Raw genomic sequence first — 24,750 nt, 5'->3', positions numbered from 1 at the left:
TCCAGATTAACAGTGGACCAATGGCAGAAGCAGCACTAAGGTATAATTATTTTAATTTTAGCATAACACGAAATGAATCCACGAATTTTTCAGGTCTCTATCTGTTGTGTTTTGTGTTAACAAAAAAATAATAATTATCACAAAATTAAACAAGAAAGAATGATGAATGTCCATGAAATAAATAGGTCTTGTCTTTAAGTAGAAGGATACCACACTTCGTTGCCTTAACTCTAAGCTCACCTTGAGATATTTTCCGAATTTTTCCGAATGAATGAACAGACATTCGACTACATATTAAAATAAATCGAGTATCGATAATAAAAAAATGCTGTAACTTTCACCACCAGCAAATTCTTCCTGAAAAACGGTTTGATGTAACTCTATAGCCAGGATTTCACGAAGGCAGTAGACATAGCAGTAGCTGGCGTCCTCAAGTGTGTCCACGCGTTTTAACATTACTGGCTTCGTAGGAGAAATATAGCAATGGCAAGGTGCGCATCTTCAATGAACACGAGCTCATTTGTGAATCTTGCAAGATACTTGTAGAATAAATAGAAATGAAAGTGTGGACAAGAAATTGGATATTGTGAAGAGACACACAATTTGGTTTATCACAATGACTAAGCTAATTGCGAGAAGAGGATAACACAAAAAATAAGGCGTTTTTACGAATGTTATCCAAATGTTCTGAGCTAATGTTAGTGAAATCGTGCAGATCTCTCAGCAGAAAGCGTTTTCGAGAAAGGTTTGATGGCGAATTTGAGTCCCAAAATTTATCGCGTGACACACGTTCGCAAATAGGAGCCCGATTTCTACATTATTGAAGATCTGGATCATGCGCATATTCCAGAAGGTTTTTATGAGGAAGAGAAGCTGCCAACGATATATCCCAAGAAGTATTGGGTGGAGATAATTATCAAATGAAGACGCGGAAGATCCTAAATCAAATGGTAAGGCTTCGAATTTCGCTTCGATTCTGGGAAGCAGGTGCAGATATTGAAAAACCCTATTGGGATAGTATTTACTTGTACTTGTAGTAGAAAATAATTTAAATGTATTATTATTTTTTTAGGAAATATTATTTTTTAAGCTGTTGAGTATTTTCTTCTTATCTCTTGTAGGATTGATCACAGGAACTCGTTTTTTATTTGAATTAAATATATTTAATTAAATAATTTATTAACACTTATTTATTACTATTTGGACCTACAAAGGATCGAATCAAGTTCTGGAATCGAATGAATCAGTCAATATATTATTAGGTAATTTTTTTAATTTTTGTCAATATTTTGCTTGATGATTACGGACTTTCAAATGGCGATTTATTTGTCTAACAATATGGCGTATGCTACGATAGCTTTTTATCTGAAGATCATAAGTTGATGTTAGTTCTTTCTAGCGGGTGAAAATGAAACAAATGAAACAAATATGGTGATAGCGTACTATAGCAGATGGAAAGAGATTCCAATATTTTGGTATCCAATATAGCTGCTGTGACGTCTCACTGGTGGTAGTTATATATATATATATATATATATATATATATATATATATATATGCCTTGGTAGTTTTATTGAGAAACAGTCTTCTTTCGGACACAATGGTGCAGGGGCGATAACATATATGATTCCCATTGGGTCTGCGGGATTACATTTATCATTCTAGTTTCATAGTTATGATCTTGCAAGCGCAAATATGCCCCTCTTAGAGGTTTTTTTTTGGATTCTAGGGAGCCGGGGTCCCACTGCCCCCAGGAACCATTCCCATTCCATGGATTAAGGATTATTAAAATTTACTCTCGTTGGATTCAAACCGAAGGCTTCAGATTCGATGACACGAGTGCTTTTTAATTGATTTTTTTAACTTTTAAAATATATTTTAGTAGGCTTTCAAGATGATAGCCAAAACGGTGGTCATGATCTCCTCCAAGATGATGGCATGTTCTGGTATTTAAAATGGCAGGACTTAATAAAATAATAAATTGCAGAATTTTATAGAATCCAAGATGGCGGCTGGTGTAAAAGTCATATTATATCAAAGGTCAAGGTCATTGGAGGTCTAAATGATACCAAATTGCAGATGGTGGACCGCAACATCGACACCATCTCCTGCCACAGGAGACACTCTATACTAAATACTATTGCATACTGGCTCGACCGCGGGCCATCTGATGGCTGACATTTCCACACAAGGCCAGTGCACATGTCATTCTCCGACTAGTTTGGGAAGGGAGGTGTTGGCGCAGTTACCAGACTAAACCTAATCCTCGGGACAGTTAAATAGCTCGGTCAATTTCCGCGCCACTGGCTTCTATCATTTGTGTCCTCGAGACGTCAGCTGCGGTCTTCCAGTAACTGGGCGTCAGTGAGGTAAGCAGTTTCTGTTATTTTAATTATTCAAAGTAAAAAATTATACGTGGTGCTAGATTAAAACAGAAGTTAATAATAAGTTTTGTTTGAAAATTGTATTATAAATTAAGTTCATAATGGGGAAAAAATGTTAATGCAATATTCACTAAGTGAAAAAAATATATATTTTCTCGACATTTTATTATCAAGAAATATGCATTTTGATTTTTCTTTCACTTTATTTTCATTTATTTAGTTTAGGTTGCATATTGTTACAAGAGGGGAAAACAGGTCCGAAAGGTTAGCAAAATAAATTAACTACCCTTGTATTTATTAACTAATGTTTACACTACGAATTAAATCTGAACAATTTATTTGTCTGTCCACAAAGTAATACCACTTTTAATAAGCCCACTATTCACTCTCACCACTATAGCTCGGTTCGACATGGGCTCTCCCTAGTGTTCGTCTCCTACCACACATCTCTGTCCCCACACACTGCCTCGGACTGCTCACTCGTCCGCGCCGCGACACTGACCCTGACGCAACCAGCCTTCGCACACGAAGCCAGCTCGTTGCTCGCCAAGAGGGTCACTCGCCCTCTTCATTTCGCTGCCCTCGCAGATCATCCTCCCCTTTTAAATTACTCCCACCCCCACCCTGGAAAGTTCTCGCAGCCCTTCGAAATGTCGCGTCACTCGAAGCTTCAAGAACAATGGCATTCTAGTTATGCCACTCCACGGAGACGGGGTTCTAGGAATGTGCCGACCCTACGGGGGAGAAGGGCGCCGCGCTACTCGGATAATATACTTAACTGGTAAGATACGGGTGAGCGTCACCTGCATCGCAACCTCCCGCAGGTTTGCGCGCAGGTTGTCTGGCCAGTCTCGTCACTTGGCTCCGTCGTAACAATATTATATTAAATTCAATCTCATTTTATTTCCACTACTGATCGTCTAGAGCATCGTCCGGAACATTGGCCTTCAGTTTCCGTTTGGGAAGTCGACTGTAGCTTACATCGTCAAGGAAATGGTGGAAGCTGTATGGGATGAAATTTACCTGTCGCACATGCAAATGTCAACTGCTGAATTGCTAACATATAATGCGACTGACTTTTATAATATTAGGAAACTTCCACATGTTGTATGGCTGTCTTGGCGGAAAGAACATTTATTTAATTTGCCCAGCAAACTCTGTTTCCAAGCTTAACAGCATTATAAGCAGCATTTTTCTTTAGTTTTCAGACCCTTGTTGAGGCTAACAATAGGTACATTGCTGTTGACGTAGAGGTATATTTGAAACAATGAGCTTGAGGAACGTATCTAGTTTCTGGTCCATTCAGTTTCATTCAAAATCGGCTCACAAATTTACTACACACGACTTGTTACAATTCAGCCAAATAAAAGCTCCCTTTGTTATCCTTGCAGGTTAAGCATACCCTTTGATTTCATACCTCATTAACCATAAAAACGTTAAGTGTTAACGGAACGAAGAAAATGTTTTATGAGGCTTATTACGCGCCAGAATGACTGCAGAATGTGCATTTGGGATGTTCTACTCCAAGTGGCGCATACTTTTAACGTAAATAGAGACTTCAGTGCATCTCGCAAACTGTTACGCAGTTTCGCACTGCGTAACTATACGACTACCAGACAGCGCCCCTGCCTATCTGATGGATACCACCCGCAGCACAGGGGCGCGCAATGTTCAATTCCTGCGCGCCGGACGGCATTGCGTCGGAGCCGCTCGGGCTGCTTCGACTCCGCCCGGCTTCACGGGCTTCGTCCGGAACAACCAACGATGACGTACTTCCGCCGGCGGGTATCCAGACTGTTCCTCGGTCGGGCCCCGGCGGACTATATAAACCGGCCAGCCAACGCTTCAGACGCCGTCAGAATCTATGTCCGTAAGGGACTCTGAAAAATTTTCAACCCAGTATAAATTTTACAAGTCCACGAGGGACTTAGAATAAATTCAAGCCGAATTAGTTGGACTTAGAATTTTCGCAGAGTGAGGAAACAGAAAATTTGCCTCGTCTGTAGAATGAGGGGAAGTAAATGTTTGACTGGTGTTGAAAGTAAAACGGCAGTGGGGCAGTGTGGCAAGAGACGGAGTTGAGGTCGAGTACCGCATAACGTAAAGTGTACCAACTTGCAATACGTTGAGGCCTACCGTAACGTAACCAACGTAGTTTTACGTAACGGATTCGACTGAACTGTTATAAGTTCCCGGACAACACGATCAATGTAACGAGCACTCCTGTATGCACTTCAGTACGCCGCTACTTCGTAGAACGACTGACGAGGAGAGTAAAGATAAAGACTGCTCGCCGCAATATTGGCGGGGCACCACGGCATACCGCTGTCAGTAATCAGGAGACTTTTGAATACGACTCGGTGACTACGAGTGTGTGTAAGAACGTAATCATTTTAAGTGTCATAAATTTGGTATTGAGACTTACACCAGAAACACTGTTTAATAACTTTAAAGAATCAGACCACGATGAGAGAGAATGTATTTCAAGTTTAATCGATATTTCTTTATTATCTGGGTAAACTATTTACAGATAATATTCAACTGTAATATAAGCGATTTCATGTCAGTTCTCCTTAATTATTTTCTTTCACCTTTTCTAGTTGTAATTTTATATGTTTGGCAAATGTTAAATTCATGGTAGTACAGTTATTTAACGTTATATTGAATGTGCCAAAAACCAAATGATTTGATGTTCATATTTTCTGCTAATATAATTTACTGTTTGCTTTATAATAAGGCGTTAATTTAATGTGTGTGAAATATATATGTGATCCAATATTGTTAATTATATTTTTCTGTTCATAGACATCGTGGGCACTTGCTGTAATCGTCAAAATAAGAAATCAGAAGGTTGTCATATCTGAGCATGCGTGTATTGAAGGATGTCATGTTGTTATTACAAGTTTTGTTAATAAAAGCACTTGTGTTTCACGAACTTTAGAACCACTTTCTGAGAGTTCTCCCCTTGTCCTCCCACCCTTCCGGACTGGAGGTAACAAAACAATATAGCCAGATGCGTTTGTGTTTTGCATAACATAGTTACTGACAGAGAAGTAGTTCAAAGAAATCTTTCTCATCACACATTCACATTAGAGAACATGAAGTCAAATTGGTGAGAAGGAGAAGGCCTGTTACTCAAACTAAGTACATCAGAATAACAATTGCACAATACTTTGCAAAATATCGTTTGAGTTATTTATGAAAAGTTAATACATAAACAAATGCATCAAAATAAAACTATGAATGTAGTTACGAATCATACTATGTGACTAATTATAAGTATTTGAAAACTAAGCAATTGTGTTATGTAACATATTAAATACCAATATTACTGTATGCGTAAGTAAAAAATTAACATTTTATACAGTTTTTTATGCTGTTAACAAATAGGTGATCATTTATTAAGGTTTCATTCAAAATAATTCATCCATTATGAAATTTCTAACCAGGCATTACTATCAGTTGCAGTGTTTAGGTTATGTTGATTCAGTATAGCTGTCTTTGGATATATGTAATAATATTGATCTAAGTTCTGTAAATACCGAATAATTATTAAAAAAATATTATTTATCAACCAACATCTTTAACGGCCCTTTTATCGGCTAACCGCCTGCCAGGCTTGGTCACCTACCTTGCAGTTGACATGGCCCTTTTATCGGCTAACCGCCTGCCAGGCTTGGTCACCTACCTTGCAGTTGACATGGCCCTTTTATCGGCTAACCGCCTGCCAGGCTTGGTCACCTACCTTGCAGTGGACATGGCCCTTTTATCGGCTAACCGCCTGCCAGGCTTGGTCACCTACCTTGCAGTTGACATGGCCCTTTTATCGGCTAACCGCCTGCCAGGCTTGGTCACCTACCTTGCAGTTGACATGGCCCTTTTATCGGCTAACCGCCTGCCAGGCTTGGTCACCTACCTTGCAGTTGACATGGCCCTTTTATCGGCTAACCGCCTGCCAGGCTTGGTCACCTACCTTGCAGTTGACATGGCCCTTTTATCGGCTAACCGCCTGCCAGGCTTGGTCACCTACCTTGCAGTTGACATGGCCCTTTTATCGGCTAACCGCCTGCCAGGCTTGGTCACCTACCTTGCAGTTGACATGGCCCTTTTATCGGCTAACCGCCTGCCAGGCTTGGTCACCTACCTTGCAGTTGACATGGCCCTTTTATCGGCTAACCGCCTGCCAGGCTTGGTCACCTACCTTGCAGTTGACATGGCCCTTGCACCTTTTGCCCCAAGTGATTGTTAAAAAAAAAAACGTTCGGAGTTAAAAATTACCTTATCCGCATCTATTTTGAAAAAAAAAAAAAAAAAACTAATGTGGTAGCAACATGTGCAGCCGGAATATAACAGTTAAACTACCGGGCTTGCGAAGCGATGAACGGCTCAAACGGGGAAATTAAACATTTATTAATTCCGGTTAAAGCAGGTGATAGCGGTTTGAGCTGGTTAAAGCAGATACTCAGGTGCACTTATGTCGCCCTAAAGGGTATTATTTCCCCCTCCCCCTCGCAAACCCGGCTCGGCGGCTAACGGTTAAGCCGGAAGCAGGAAGCATCCTAAGGCGTTCACCGTGAAGGGAAGTAAAGTGCGTTCAAGCTAAACCGAACATTTAAAATAATTGCATAGGAATTTCCTTTCAGCCACTATCATGTAAAGCTATGGTGGTATAGTTTGGTTGGTTGGGGCACATTACTCATGAAGTGGTGTTCATGTCGGGCACAGCAACCCTGCTGACCTCACGGCCAAGCAAGCATCACGACCACACCAACGTGATAACCACCATATTTGATCCCACAAAATTGTATTTGTAATTGCGCGGCCATCATATTGAAACCACCATACCGGATTTCATAAACTTTATACAAGATTATAAAAAAAAAATTAATAATAACGGATTCTTTTTAAGTAAATAGGTAGCTCTACGTAATTACCTCCGAGATTTCTCTATTTTCACCCAATGTGTGACAAGATTAAATATTTAGTTTGAAAATTAATAAACAATTTAAAATAAATAAAAATAGTATTGTAAAATATAAAATAAAAATTATTTAACTAGCTTTTAGGTTCTGGGTTCGTCCTGACACATACTTTCTCCATAATATGTAAAAGTAAACTAAACTCCACAACCTCTGCATAAATAAATATTTCCTCCAATCTGACATCATTACAGACATATTGGATTCTATTCTTGTCTGCAAGTGTGCTAGTAGAATCATTTTCCACTTCTTTTGTTCACCAGTATAGCACAATAGTGTCAATCACCAGATCGCCAAAAAACTTACAGCCTGCCATAATGTCAGCCATTTTGAAGACTTATAAAAAAACTTGCAATTGGAAATATTTGCAGAAAATAATTAATGATTTATTAACAATATATTACTATTTTTTCGATTGTGGTTATTGGTTCGATACTTTATCAGTGTAAAACATAATTTACACTTAATTATAATGTATTTAATCTTCATTCCTCTAACTTCTCTACGAGCATACTAATCACGAATGACGAATGGCACAAAGCAATATAATAACGAACATTAGGCATCCTTTAGGTCCATGCACGATGTGATTTGGACTACTACAGACATATGAAGTAAACATCTCCGAGGCCTTCGGTGCTAATATTTAGTATGCTTTATACCCAAGTCAAGGATCAAAGATAAGCAATTAGACCAATACAATGGAGACCAATGATTAGATTTAAATAGTTATAAGTATTAGCTACGCAGTTTTCCTACCACGTACGATATAGGCCAAGAATTTCTAATCTGTGTAACCTACAGCAGCCATTGGTATGCGAGTGTCGAGGCTGGCTAGCCAGCCTGCGGGAAGGACACAATGCAGGGCCCGCCCCTCGGTGGTAATCCGATTAGTGCGGTGCTACTTTATCTCCCTAGAATGTTCGGCCCTTTTCCCGACCTCCATATGTGTGAAGTGGCATAACTAGCACAGTATTTTTCTCGAGGCTTCGAGTCATCTTCTGATGACGTGGCACTTAGAAAGTCTACGAGACCACTACAGGGCGGGGATTTAAGGGAAATAAACGGAGAGGTTGGCCCGTGAAAGCACTGAAGTGAATAGGGTGAGTGACGCCCTTTTCGAGTGATGGCGGGCGAAAAAGAACGGGCTTCGTGTGCGAATATCGTATTATTGAAGTGTGAGCAGTGTACGTAGAGTGTTTGTTGGGACGGAGATTCGTGGCATGAGAATAAACATTATAGAAAACCACTGTTGAACCGACCTACAGTAGCATGAGTAAAACGTGCATTTATGAAGGTTTGATCGATCTGTGGACAGGCATTTAGATAGTTATAATTTTATTAGAAATGATGATATAAGCTATAAATATAGGATATAATAAATATAGGATAAAATAGTTGTCTGGATGGTATTAAGAATAAAAAAATGGCATCGAAATCAATGCTGATTTATTACGCGCGCTCCCTAAATCATTGAGGGTCAGCATATACTCCTTCGAAAGGGCGGAGCTCGACGGGAAATGGCATGGGCCAGCATGGCGAGGTAATCATATATAATGTTTCATCGCAGTCTGGAGGCATTGGTGAAGATCTATGTCGAGAGTCTGAGTCCACCCAACCCTTAGCCCATTCAACAACCAATATCTTCACTGCAGGTTAGCTCTTCCCCCCCCCCCAGCAGTCATTAATGTACCTATGTACTCCTCAGAAAACCCAGATAGCCCGTGATCCGGCCGCTGACCTATCCAACCTCTACTAGCTTTACAGGCTAGTACCGGAGCAGTATAATGCTGCTCACCCATCCGCCCATTTTGGAGTGGGGACTCCTTGGGCTTGCTCGTAAAGCTCCGAGTGACCAAATACCCAGAGTGATACCAAAACCACACAACCTGGGCACTTTGAAGAAACCTCACGGAGATTCTTCCAGTAAATGATTGGCCACCGCACTACTGCCTAAATTTTTCATGGCACCAATAAACTAACAGGGTAACTGCCCCAGTTAAGTCTGTGAGGTCACCTCGGAACTGGAAGGACCAGCCCTCAGATATCCCACCGTCTCCGACATCCCGGAGCTTACTGCTTTACGACTCGGGTGCAGTCTGCTTCAGGTCAGAATCCCCACCCAGGACCGACCATTGCCATTATACCGTATGTGGTTCTTCGTAGTAGAACCACGGCCTTTGGGGGCCCATGGCCTGAGGGCCTGGCAGATGCTGACTCCCTGGTTAGGTTTCAAGGTCTTCTGCTGTTGCCTGCAGAAAGGGCTCTTCCATCTCGCCAGATAGCACTTTTCAACAATTAGGCCTAAAGATGTTGTGTGGCGTGAACTTTGGTCAACAACCCAGGTACCATGAGAAGGTGCAGGTTGCCTTTGGTGTGGAGAGGTGGTGTGTTCGTATCCATGTACACTTTGTGTGTTCCTATTGGTTCACACCTCGGGTACTAGAGCCAGAAACAGCTCCGATACATCAATGTCATTTCCCCTTCTCAATGATTATAGTCAGCAACATTCCCATGGAATAGAGAATGGCAATAAGTTATTAATAATGATATAAGGTAGAGCCAAGAAGGGGTGAACATTGCAATGAAGAGCTATACTGACAAAATTAAAAAGGGCCAAGGAGAAATAAAAAAAAATGTACAAGAATATATGCGATATGAGCTGGTGGCAGCGCAAGAAGACATGCGGAATGAACTAGTGGCTGTTCAAGAAGGAATCAAGAAAAATATTGACGAAAACAGTATTCAGTTTGAAGGTAAAGTACAGTGTTTGGAGCAGCATCATAACAGCAACATACCTGATAGGAGCAATAGCTAGCTGAACAGTAAGAGATTGTGACACAACAACTAATTTGGCTTGAACATGCAACCGAATGGCATGTAGAATCTGTGACTGAGGAGTGTCGTCGTATGATTCAAGCAGCGACAGTGTCGCAAGCTGGAGGACTGCGTGTAGGGTGAAATGAAGGTAGAAGGCACTACCAATGGCCAACAAAAATTAAAGCCACCCATGTTCAATGGCCAGTCTTTGTGGGCAGTATATTGGCGACAGTTCAAGTCATCTGCATAAGTGCATGGATGGAGCGAGGAATAAGAAACAGAGCATTCGTTTTGGCTCTTCGAAGACCTGTGCTTAAACTGCTTCAGACCATATTAGTTCCAGACCAGAAGGACTATGATGTATTAATTGAAGCTCTTAAGTTGAGGAATGGAGACAGACAAATAGACTAGGTGTACAGGACTGCTATGAAGACATGTCACCAGCGATCCTCAGAAACAATTTCTGGCTGACATTGATAGGAATGTGTACTTTCTTACCCAGAGGCACCTGTAGAGTTCCAACAGCAACTAGCTACTATTGCATTTATAGATGACTTAATTATGCAAATATCCAGAAAAAAAATCGTCATTTGGCCCGCCACAAGAAGTGTGGAGATTCCTGGTTCATGCCTTTTCCAGGAACACCAATATTAAGAGGAAAATGGCCGATTTAGAACCATATCACGAGGGAAATATAAATTCCACCATTAGCCAAGGGGATATCATTAATTCTTTAAAGATGCTGCGGAATGGTTTTTGAGGTTCCAAGTTCCAGAGGACAGGAGGTTACCCACATTGCTTTGGGTGCCGATAACTATGGTATATTCATTGAGACTGCCCAGCATGCAAGCATATCCCACATCAAGAAGACCAACTGGGAAACGAGTAGTAGCTGGTGCGAAGGGGTGAATGACTGCTCTTCGGGAAGCGATAGCCCTTAGAGTCTTCCTTGTATCCATACTTCGGAGAAACAATTACAGTCTAGTTTTTGAATGGATGTGTTAACTGTAGCAGTGTCTACTTACTGTTGACACTGGAGCCTCGGCATCCATCGTTCTCCAAGAAGTGTTAAGTAGCGAACAGCTACCATAAATACAGAGGACAGCAACTGGGGACACAACATCATTGCATGGACAGCTAGATCTGATGTTAAGGATCGGAATATGGGTATTTTAATGGAATTTTCTTTCTTGCCAATATAAATGATAAATATTTATATTAATGCATATAATTAATCAATATTAATTTTTATTTATCATGGAAGGACAAGTATTTTGAATCAGAGGGGAAGAGGTGGCATAGTTAACTCAAAACTAATTATAAGTGCTTGTAATTCAAGTAGTATTTATTAAAACTTTTTCTATCCCAGCCAACCATGAGCAGATATTAGCAGTTAGGATAAAGGGAGACACTTGGGGCAACATGAGCTACATAAATGAATAATATATTACTAAGGGTTGGAGATATATCTAATTTCTCGTAACTTTGCTAAGGTTGGCGTAGTCGTACCAGTAAGGGTTGCCAACCTCAGCTCAAAAAGAAGGGTTTTGAAACAAATAGAACTAATAGCTGGTGATGAACCAATCGTTAGTGTAGAGTGAAGCTATTCCACCATTGATCCCTGAACTAGAGCAGTTATTAAATCGAGATCAGTATAACCTTACCCCTGGAGAAGTAGAAGAATATGCTGCGTTTCTACGAAACAACCTGGATGTGTTCTCTCTGGGAGATACTGACTTTAGAAGAACCATCACATAAAAACAGACAATGAAGAACTAATTTGGCAGGCACAGCGATTAAGGTAAGCAAGAATGGGACGTAGGGATGAATACAGATATGATGAAGTATTGGTTAATAGATTGATCAATGAGTCCCTGGATGTCCTCAGTAGTTCTGGAAACAAATAAGAACGGCCAACGGTGGTTTGTGTTGATTACCAAACAAAAACAAAAGAATGCTTTCTCTGCAGGAAGTGGATTGTTCCAGTTCACTGCACTGATTGTAGGGTGGGTTTATAGGATGGTGGAAGTAACCCAAAGTCACATGTTAAAAGGGCCTAAGATGTTTATATTTGACCACTAATCCAGAAAATTAATAACTTGGATTAGAAAGGTAGTAGTACATAAATAAACACAAGTTGGAGATGAGAAAGGAATTGATAACTTTACAGTGCTCCACCCCTCAAAAATGACAAAGGGATATTTCTCAAGAATCATTTAATATAGCCTTTTGAGTAACTTTTATAAAAGGCATTTAAATAGCAAAATACCATAACAGGATTACAGTTCGAGTAGTAGGCCTACAAGCTGTGTTTTACTAGAGAACATATCAATACATAAAAGTATCCTTAAATAATAAAGCTAGAAACACAGCACAGCTTAATAACAAATGGTACCTGTATACGTCAACAAATCAATAAATTATATAAATAACAACTCTTTAACATCGTGATTACACACCAGTTAATTTGTATCTCATTGTGTCATCACCACACAAATGCTGTGGAATAAATAACTATTTCATGCTACTTGTAGGTGTTCCACAAAATATATCTAAAGTCTCGAGACTATAATATAAAACCTTTGAGTTTATGTGGTAAAACTTAAAGATGAGCCAATTGTTTAAAAATTTGTTACAGAAAAAAGGGGTAATTCTGATGAGCCTCTCGAGTAGATATTTACTTTTACCCACTCGGCCAAATTTCTCAGTTGGCAAATGTTTATGTTAAAGTTGTTTTCTTGTATCCTGTTGCTGAGTGCATTAAAACAAACCATCTTAAGACTAGTCTTTTCCTTACTACTTAGCCATTTGGTTCCTTACCTTACTGCCTTCTGTTTATCCTTTTGGTAAATCTTGAAACGGTCAAGAAAGTATATGTTCAATCAATTAAATTATTTATATTTTCATAAATTTACTCAATAATTTAAGCTAGAGAGATTATACACAGAAAATGTCACGCCTGGAAGTTAAGACAATCAAAGCTGTAGTTTATATACCGAATTTGTGGGTGGGGGTAGGAAAAAACACTTTTGTGGTCTCTACATACAGAATATTTTTGTCAATAGAGAACCTACAAAATATCTTGTAATTGGTACAGTTAAATCATATTGTAGTTCCAAAAAATTTAATTATTTAGTGAAATAGTTATGTTTTCTTGGTATGCCACATTAGTGGACAACACAACATTCAATAATTGTTTCTCAATACAATATATTTGCATGTAATATATGATAAATATATATTTTGTAGTAGCCATTGAACGGTTTATTTTTCAGTGAGATGGTGGAAATAAGTTAAAAAAAATTCTGTCGGACGTTTTACTTTTCACCACGATTATTGAACCTAACCACCCACCAAACTTAGAATTCCAAAGTCCCGAACCCCCATATCTTCCCACCTACTCCAAACCAACAAAGCCCAGCCTTTCTTTCCCGCGACCATGACTCCCTACCTCGAAGGTGATTTAGGATCAAACCACAACGCAGGCGGCGAGATAAAACTCATCCACCCCTCCTCCCCCCTAACCGAAGTCTTGTTTACACCCGCTCCGAACCATGCCATTACTCTTCGGCGCTCCCAACAAACTACTTCAAATGGCCTGCGAGTCGTCCATTGTCCCCCGTCACCTCTCTTAGCTCCTCCGAGCTCCTCTCTTACCCTTCATTACTTTTCCTTCGCCTTAACATCGTCCACTTCTCCTGGAAGAACGGATATTTGAGCTCTCTTTCTCTCGCGGTCGTCGCCTTAAAAAAAATGCCTCCTTCAGAAAGAAAAACAAAGAGAGAGAGAGAAACAGAGAACAGTTCTTAGACAACCTTTTCTTCTTTCTTCCTTTCTCTTGTTTCGTCCCACCTCGTCCGCCGCCAGCAAGCGCCACAGAAGAAATTGATTGTAAGTGTCGATGGCTGCGCCGAGCAGTAGCGCGGGGCGTGTTGTCTTTTGTCTCAGGGCGAACGGAACGTCGACAAGCTAGGTGGATACCATCACGTTGCGATGATCAGACACTTCTGGGTGTGCATGAGTGTCATGTGCGCTCTGTAAAACGGGCAAACATAAAAAAAAAGAGTATTTAAGATTAATAAATATTAGACTAAAAAATTACTTTTTTTGTTCCAAAAATAAGCAAATTATTTTTATATTTTATTTTTCGTCGCAAAGTGTTCTAAATTACTTAGCGTTGTTAAGATCTGAAAAGCTATTTAAATAATTAAAATTTGAAGTATAATCACCATATATTAATATTGATACATAAAATATTATAAAATTATTTTATTACAAAATTTACACTAAATAGTAATGCAAACAAATTTTTGTTGAAATAACGAGCATAGGCAGAAGGCTACATATAGGTATAGCTTAAATCCATACTTCAAATAAAACTGTTTGTTGGAAATACTGTAAAGGCAAATATTGGATTAATTTATCACTAAACTAAATTTGTTCATAATAAAACTGTTCGGGATAAAAATTCCGTAAGGTATATTTAAAAATAAACATTATGTGTAACGGCTAGTAACGTTATTTATAATCAAGAAATATTGTTTTTATTTTTATTTGTTTTTATATACTTGTGGTATTGCTAGCAACGTTTAAGATAACTTAAACATTAGGCTCTATATAACGAACAACTTCAACCACTTATATGTTTAAAAAATAATCAATCATACCTCCGAATATAATGAAGCATAAATAAATATACTTGGTACCAATAGTAAAATTTCCACAATTATGTGGTCTAAGTTTGAATTTGAAGGGAAGGGAAAAAAACATGTTTTCGTATCTATAAGAGTCGGAAGTAAGAAACTGACCATTCAAACCATACAATAATATCATTGCACAGTGTTGGTATTTTTTTTTCATTTTTTTAACTGGCTCGTGGTTTATAGGGTGAAAAAAGGTTAAATTTAATTAATGAACATATATGTATTTCCTAAGCTGTTCTGTGGGAGATAAGATATGAGGTACTATTAATAAACAACCAAACCACTCAATGGGGTATGTTTACACTATGTCATTATGAATAATAGATTATATTGTTACGAACGCAGACAGGACTGCGACGCGTGCCAGGTTCGGAACTGGATGTTGACCCCGCACGGCCAATGACGTCATGCGCCGACCTTTTACGTAAGGCATGCCACGCATGTCTGGCCGGATTACAATGATCCTCGATACCAACCCCCCTCCGCGCCAATCGCACCGTCGCGCCTTTACTGTCGCGCTTTAGTGGTCTGGGAATGACGGGCTTCCAGAGACCGCCGCGAGGAGTGGCGTGACGAAGCATCGCTGTTCTGGGTGTTTCGGGCGTCAGGTGACGGTACACGTCACAGCCGCTCTCTTCCCTCCGAGAAGGATTCCACGGGTATATAAGCGATGACGCCGTCCTCCGTGAGGGTTTCAAGAGAGTTCCGAGAGTTCGGAGAGTTTCGCGAGTGAAGGGAAGAGCGACATCGGCGAAGAGGTTGAGACACTCCCTCGAGAGCGGCGCGACGAGGAGTGACGGGATCGAGAGAGTGACCGAGTGGCGTGAGACTGCGTGAGTGAGAACAAGCGTTAGGTAAGGGGAGAACCACTGTTGAGTCTAGCTCCAGTGAGGAGTGCGAACTGTGGAAACAGACATTGAGTGACTTGCGAGCTAACATTTTTAAGTGCAAGTGATTGGTAATCAGACTTTTTTACGTATAATTATTTGTTTGTAATTATTATATTAGTAATTAATAAAACTGTAATACAACTTAGTTGGGTTATCACTTTCGAACCCAGTTCTCCCACATTATACTCCAAACAATATTTACTATTCAAATAAAGTACGGGAAAATAAACTCAGCTAATTAAAATTTATAAAAAATAACTTCATTGGTGTTTTCGATTTTAAAAGTACATTATTTAGGGATTTGAAAATGTGATTTTGTTTGTACTTTAAAAAATCACATCTCCAAACAAAATTATGCGGGAGGTAAGAAACTGAGAACAAATACATAAAACGATGCGTTACATAGCAATATTTTTTTCATTTTTATTTTTCCAATTTAGCAACAAAGGGGGTGAACAGGGAGTTTGATTTTATTATAAAAAAATTCTACCATCTCTTTATTGATACTTTTCAAAGAGTTAAATATTTTTATTTATGAATAATCAAATCATATTTATTTATTCAAATCTAATGTAAGATAAGTTTGCAATTATTAACTAACACACTAAAACTACCGTCTTTTATCCATCTTTTCTGAAATTTCAGCTTTTAATATGTAAAGGGTGTGTGTATTGATTTAGAAATAACCATGTATGAAACTAATGAAAACAAAAAATGTTATAAATTTGGCAATTAAATATATTTTATTAATATAAGTAAATAATGAACATTTTTAATTTCACACCAAAGGTGCTAAAAGGAGGTAAGTTTAGTTTTATTTGGTTAACGGCTATCACGGTATTCATAATTCTGTTCTTAGTTCATTTTAAAAAGAAGATAACAACCTGTAAATTTATGAACATGCAAGAATCAAATTAAGGAAATAAAAAAATCTTTGCAATTTTTTTTTTAAGTCTACAGAAAATAATCTCCTCTTCATGCCACGTGCCTACTTAATTAGTTTAAAATGGAATATGTAACTTTGAATTAGATCTAAGTGAATGTTTCTACAAATATGCAGTTATCTGGAGCCACGAGGTGTATTATTCGTTGAAGGCCGCTAAGTTACTGTAATTTCAACACTCTAAGTGATTCGTGATATAAAATATTACAGTTTTTGCTCTCCGACTTCATAGATCTCAAAGACAATTTTTTATTATTTTTTATTTCTCGTGTTGTTTCCCTTGCCGTAACGACGGAAGCGCAGTCGGAACACGTTCGGAGATAAATCTCGTCGTGATACGCCTCAGACGCGACCACCCCTCGACAGCTTCCGAGGACCGCAGCAGTGCACGGTGTTGTTTATTTGTTTTCCCACTGGACGATCCGTCGCCGGGGGAGAGGAGTGGGAGGGTAGAGGATTGTGGCCGGTACATTCCTGCCAACCTGACGGACGACCACCGCTTTCCTGGCGACAGGCGCGCCGGGCCACCCCGCCGCCGATAAGACAATAAAACACAGCCTCCCCCCAGCTGGACCCCCGGAGTAGCGCCGCGGGACACGGGAAGGGTTAGTGTTCTACTCACCAAGTCTCCGGCGGCGCCCGGCTGCTTGGCTTCCCGAGCCACACTCGCGAGGCCCTGTGCCTCGTGGTACATGCAGTCTACACAGAACAAACAAGTCTCTACTTTTACAAAACATTCTGTGGAAAACAGTTCCCGAGAAACAGTCTGTAATACTTCAAGAAAGATACAGTAACTTTGTACAACACAAGGTTATGTTTATTTTTGCATACATAAAATACTTGTTTTTTCGAGATAAAACTGAGTGATTCTTACAAAAATTGCTTTATAATAGTATATTTTAATTTGTTTTTTATTTAAACTTATTTTTATAAACCTTTGTTAATATAATATAATATTTATTAATTTGAATTATGTTTTATTATGCTTTTAAATGCGGACAGATAATAATGTAAATCTGTCCAGGGAACGGGTTACAAATAACTTTAACTTTTGGAGGTACTAAGACAACATAAAGCAAAAATGCCGGGATAATAATTCAGTATAACAGCGAACACTTTTGTACTGATACTGTTGTTTTATGTAAATGTTAAAATCAACAAATATCTTTAATTTTACATGAAAATTTCTGTTCATTTACAAAAAAATTTACAGTGTTGGTTGAAATGCATGCAACTGACCCTGTAGTAGATTACTTCCGAAATAGATCAAAACCTTTAAAACGAATGCAAACTATGGTAGCTAATTTTAATTAACTAAGTACATGAATTCACAGTGAAAAGATAAAAATTTTTAAAAATTTCGTTACTAAAATAATTGATTATAAATAGATTTCACTATTCGTTTATTATATACTAGCGGCCCGTCCCGGCTTCGCACGGGTGGACATTATTTTTTTTATATTTTCACCTTTTATTTATATTTATTTGTTGTTTTCTTTCTATATTTTTTTTAACACAGTATCATATATATGTATACTTACAATGCGAGTTTTTTCATCGTTTTTTTATTAAAGTAACTTATTTAATCTTAAGGGAGACAAATTACTTTTTTTATTTACATTTTTACAACATTTTACATTTTTATCTGATCCTACCTAAATAAATTTCCTAAGGTTTTTTTTATATATTTACATGTTTTATTAATATTTTTTGTTGTTATTTTATTTTTTTGTTGTTTAAGGTGTGTGTATTTATTTTAAAGAGTTTTTTGAAGTCATTGTAATTTTTACATTTCTGTATTTACATTTTCATTTTAAAGCTTTATTTAATTCTATTGGTTCTTACTTTTATTTTACAAAACTTTTACCTTAAAGCTTTACTGTACACTATGTTGGCAGTGGTATTTGTAGGTGATAACAAAACATATCGATTTTCAGGAGATCCTACTCGAGAAAGGCCATGAGAGAAGCACTCTTTTCTTAGGTCGATGCCAACAATCGAAAACGTTTGTCCCTGTGATTTATTTATCGTAAGGGCAAACGATATGTTCACAGGAAACCAGGGGCACAACAACTAAATTTCCAAAGGGGGGGGGGGCAATATACCTTTTTATAAAGAATCATCGATCCCCCCTTTTGAAGCGGGGGGTATGGAGGTCCTTCCCCGGGAAAATTTGTATTTCAAGGTGGAAAATGGTGCTATTTAAGCTGTTTTATCATCTAAAAATTGATTACACAGCACTTTCTTTGCCCCAGTTTGCCCCCACTTCAAGGTTTCAGAGGGGGGGCCAAATACCCTTGCCCCCTCCTGTTGCTGCGCCCCTGCAGGAAACTGTAACCTTTTAAAGGATATAGGCAAATCTGTCGGAATCATCGGGATTCGCGGAATGTGAGCGAGCTGTCCGGCCGCGGGCCCAGTGATGATTGTTGCTACAATCACATTGTCTCGTAATTCCTTTATCAAAGGTCTTGTGCCATTACACATACTGGTAGGGCTTAAATTTCCCAATAGCATAATGGGAGTACCTCCTTTTAAGTTTAGTTCGTGGGGTGGCAAGCCGGCAGGATTAAGGGAATTTAAAAATTCTTGTGGGTAGTGCACTGTATCTTCGATGTTGCACACGGTGTCAAAAGATTTATAACATTTAAAATCACCCGGTACTTTTTCCATAATCATTCTATTTATCTCATTTACTGAGTCGTTTCTCGGTGACACTATCGCCCTCGAACAGAGCCAATTGAAATTACTTTCTGTGAGATTTTCGATGTCGGGATAGATTGTGTCTATAAGAATTTCTAAACTGTTAACAGTTTGAGCTAATTCATTGTCTAAAAATACTTGGGGGCTATGTAAAATGTTGAAAAAATGTAAATAAAAATACTAAGTAATATGTCTCCCTTAAGATTAAAAAGTTACTTTAATAAAAAAAAGATGAACAAATTCGGATTGTAAGTATACATAGATAATGTGATACTGTGTTAAAAAAAATATAGAAATAAAACAACAAAAAATATAAATAAAAGGTAAAAATATTTTTAAAAAATCATGTCCATCCGTGCGAAGCCGTGACTGGCCGCTAGTGACTTATTAAATTCAAAATATATATTGATTGGAATAGCCAATTTTAACAATTCAAAAAGTAGTCTACATGAATTGAAACAGTCTTGAAAACAATATGATTTATTTGGATAAGGATTTAAACAGAATTATGAATAACATGGTCCAATTTTGGTCGGTATTTCTATCAACTTTTAAAATGTAAAAAGATGTTATCGTGACATAACGATAATAGTTGGACATATAGTATCGCGAAGTCTTTTGTAGATATTGATATGCTCTTTAAAATTGTATAACATACTTTTGTTATATCATTAATAGTTTCCACAGCGCATGCGACGTAAGATGTTTTATGACATTTTTTTACACCTTGGGTTACGTTACTAAAGTTTTAGTAATGATTCCTTATCTTTTCTAGCAATAAATATAGCCTATGTTAATCAGGGTGAATGTATCTTTCTAATGGTGAAAATAATTTTGAAATCGGCTCAGTAGTTTTTGAGTTTATTCATTACAAACATAGCCTACACACAAAAATACAAATCTTTCATCTTTATAATAGTGTAGATTTATATTTCTCCATGAACCTTTATCCTGACTATTAATAAAAATGTTCGAAGCAAAGAGTTTGTACATGTAGAAAATGTTTTTGGAAAAGTACATAAAAATTTAATTTACAATGTTTAGAATTAAATTATTTATATATATATATATATAATTTAATGTCTGTTTGTTTCGCTGTCATGCTAACACTTGTAAGTGGATTCCAATCAAATTTCTTAAGCTTGTGAAGTTTTATGCTATCTTACTCATTAGGCTTACTGGAGGATAGTAGATGAGTATATAAGCCTCTTTTAGGACCTTCCACCATATTTTATTAAATAAGAGTATTTTAATCTGAAATTATATTGTTTACATTGATTAGGTATCGAACCAAGGACAGGAATATATCGAATCAATCAATAAATTAATCAGTAATTTTTTTATTATTTTTGAAAGTTCTTCGAACATCTAGCTATAAAATTACAGATTTTAAGATTGCGGTCAATATGTGATATTGGCTAACTGGAGGCTGTTACTGGAAAATTTTTAAATTATTTTAGGATTTTCAACCATATTTATTAAAATTAATTTTTTTAATTAAAATTTATTTATTTTCAATTGATAAATTATCGAACCAATGAATTGAATACATCGAATAAATCAGTATATGAATGAGCGATTTATTATTAATAGAGACCGGAAAAATTTGCGAATTCAATTCGCGATAGGCTAAAATACAAATAGTTATACCTCAGTGCTGCCTCTGCTATTGGCTCACAACTCACCTGGATGACTCTGGGCCAATGAGAAACACCCAACCAAAGTTTTATCGAATCACAGGCTGCTACGTTGGGACGTCTCACAAGATAGCAGCCAATGAGTGGGTGACATTTGACCGAGTGTACGTAGAACTATGGCGTTCATCCTGCAGGTCATTGAACCCGCGAATTTTTCCTGTCCCTAATTATTAATTTTTTAATTTCCTCCGAATTTCTATCTTTATAACTAAATATTTTCAAGATGGCGGCCAAGACGGCGGATACTACGACGGTGTGGTGATTGACACTCTAGCGGGAAAAAAATAAATCAATCTAATGGAGGCACACTCTAGCAGATGGCATATGTAATATGTGACACTAGTGCTCCTGGTATCGAGTACTGAAAACAAGATGACGGCAGTGCATTTTGGCAGACGACGTGTGTACTACGTTAAACTATCACTCTTGATAGACAGTACAAAAAATAAAGATGGCTGCCTCCAGCAGACGACAACATGATGATGGTATACTATGTCATAATCCAAGATAGCGGCCCCAGCGGAATAAAAGAAGTTGGTGCCTGTGATGTAATAATCCAAGACGGTGGCCTCCCAAAGACGTTATAATGATCGTGTGTGTGATGTCATAACCCAATATGGCGTTCTCCAGCAGACGCAAACAAGATGGTGGACGTGACATCATACTAGCTGATGTAGAATAATTAGTGGTGGGAGGTAAGTCTATTGGTGGCCTCCGTGGAGGAATGAATCAGTCGCCATTTTTATTTTTTTCGTCATCGGGTTCGATCCGAGGTATCACATGATGTTAGTTTTTTTAATAAAATTGTTATTAAATTGTTTTAATGTAATTTTTATTGTATTCAAATTATATTTTAAAAATGTTTTATTAAATAATTTTTTCTTAATGTTTTAATAATAATAACGGATTTACATGATGAGTTATGTGGCGTCATAATATCTAAAGGGCAGAATTTTTTTATTAGGATTTTATTAATTATAAAAAAATTTCAAAAAAATATCCGATGGTATTTACGGATTTTTAAGATGGTGAGCGTAACTATAATTGAACCATTATGTGGCTAGTCGACGAGGAATTAAAGCCACTTTGTGAAATTGTTTTTTTTTTTTTAAGGGAAAAAATATTTTGAGATTTTTCGAATTCCGAATTTTTGAATTCTTTATGTTTTTCTCCCCCCGAAAATGATATTTTAAAGTTTTGAAATTTTTAAAAAAATTTGGCTGATTTTTTTTCAAGAAAAAAGAAATTTTAACGAATTTTGGAAACATTTTGGAAATTGGGAAAATTTTGATTCTTTTATGACAATTTTTTGCCAAATTCGGTGGGTCAATATCATCCAAGATGGCCGCCATGACGTCAAAATCCAAGATGGCAGACACTGACACTGATACCACGCACCGGCACCAGCCGCCGGACCTATGTACATAGGCCTACTAATAATTATTACTAAACTAACATATTTTGGCCACTTCTGGGTCTCTATTTCTCTTTATTAGGCTTATATATTATAAAAAATTACAGTCATCTGGAATTATATAATCACTACTGATTTTATCAGACCTAAACTAGTCCAGACACGATTTGAATAACCATCTAGTAAAAGAAAAAATGTTAGTTACTGTTTTTGTGAAAAATTATTTTTCCAACACAGGAACAACTAAATAGTTTCAAACAACTTATATAAGTTATGAGTTGACAAAACTTTGAACACAGCTAGCTTAAAAAATATAGAAACTTTCTCCAAATACAAACATTGCAATGAAAGACGTAATATATTCTTATTGTGATGATGAAAATACTGTTTTAAATTATATAACATTAATTTTAATTAATTAATGATATTACGTATATGTTTATTTTTTCTATAAATATATCAATATAATTAACAAGTGTGAGTGAAGTATCCCCCATCTTTGATCAGGCACGAGACATCTAATCTTCCAGTGGCCACAGGCAGAAGGTCCGATGGTGTAGGCGCAGGGAGAGTGAATTGATTGGTCGGTGTGAGTCGAGGGGAGGGAGGGGGTTGTTGATTTACGGAGCGCGTCAAGTGTCAGTCCGACCACGCGGCCAATTTAACTCGCCCTTCCTCCCGCCCCAGAGCCGCAGCCCTACTCAGCGGTCGGCGACGGCGGCCTCTCTCAAAGCTATCGCCGACGTCAATCTCTCCGCGCCGACGGAATTTAGTGAGACGTCGTCCTTGGAGTCCGGAGGAAGTCCGCTGTTAAGGAGCTACATTGAATATACGAGGGGCCGGTGGCGTGTGTGAAGAAGGGGCGGGGTTAAAGCAGATGGACGACTTGACAGATCGTGAGCGAAGGCCCAAGGACTTTCGGCTCAGATCTCTCCAGTGTGAAGTCATTCCTACCAGCAGATCTGCAGCTGCTCGGGTTTGAACCCGTTAAACCTGTGGTCAACTCTGCGAGGTTGGTATCCCAAAACGTTTTTATCCTCCATGGTGTTGATGGCCCCCTGACTGATATTCGTCGTGATTGTTACGGTGGAACACATATACCTCTAGATTATTGGTTACCAAGACTACAGCGGTAAGTTATCCCAGACCTTGATTGAGTTTCAAGCTAGCGTTCCTACGAAATTACCAATATTCATCAGAGAGAAAGCATGGTAAAAAAAAAAGTGATCATATATTTCAGTACTCGCCTGTGATGTTTAAAAATCTAACCTCGGTAATGAAAAAATGTATGTTTATTCATATTTTTTGTACAGCAAATAAACTTGCAATATGAAATTCGGACAGTAAATTTCAATTAGAATTCTTGAAAATAATTGCAAACGTGAGAAACGTACCTACTGATCCATAGAATATTAGCTGTTCAAGAACATACCAAAATTTCTAGGCGGAAATCGCACTCAGTTTCAGCGCCCGCCGCTAGAATTCGTTGCCTGAATCGTTGCCACCAGCAATCGCAGATTGTAGCACAAAACAAACGGAAATTTTATAGACTAAGAGAAACTGCTCCGATAAAAGTGATTTTTGACAATAAATTTTTATAATATAATGTCCATCTTGTTAAAATTAATCAAATATTTAATACTATAAATTTTCCGCACATTTTATAAATTATACTTTTATGGAATTACTAAAAGATAACCTGAAACATCTAAAACACATATTTTAAGACTAAGTATGTGTTTGTAAATATGTTTTTGCTTAAACGACCTTAATCAGTCTGTAAATAATCACTACACACAAACCTTTACCTTACTGAGCTTATTGAACATTAGTATATAATATTATTAGATTATAATGCTATTAACGAGATTGAAGAGGTTTGAAATACATGCTTGAGGTTAACAAGCGCGTGCTCTACCACTGAGCTATTAAACCAATTGAGAATTTAGGAAGATAATATGTATTATTATCATTTTAATGCAAGTTTTATACGTATTTTAAAACTTGGGTTAGTTTTTAAAATAACTATTTTAGTTTATCAAATATATTGCGGGGTAGTTTCGCTACCATAAAGTTTCATATGACAACCCAGCACGTTTGGTATGTACCCCAATGTTTACGAAGATGACTATATACGACTTTATTTTGGTACACCATCTTTGCGTCATATTTCCGTTCATCGAATTCCGTTCCATTTTCACGAAATTGCTCTCACCAAAT

Source organism: Bacillus rossius, chromosome 7, assembly GCF_032445375.1.
Source record: "Bacillus rossius redtenbacheri isolate Brsri chromosome 7, Brsri_v3, whole genome shotgun sequence".
Lineage (NCBI taxonomy): Eukaryota > Metazoa > Arthropoda > Insecta > Phasmatodea > Bacillidae > Bacillus > Bacillus rossius.
This window is presented reverse-complemented; position numbering follows the sequence as displayed.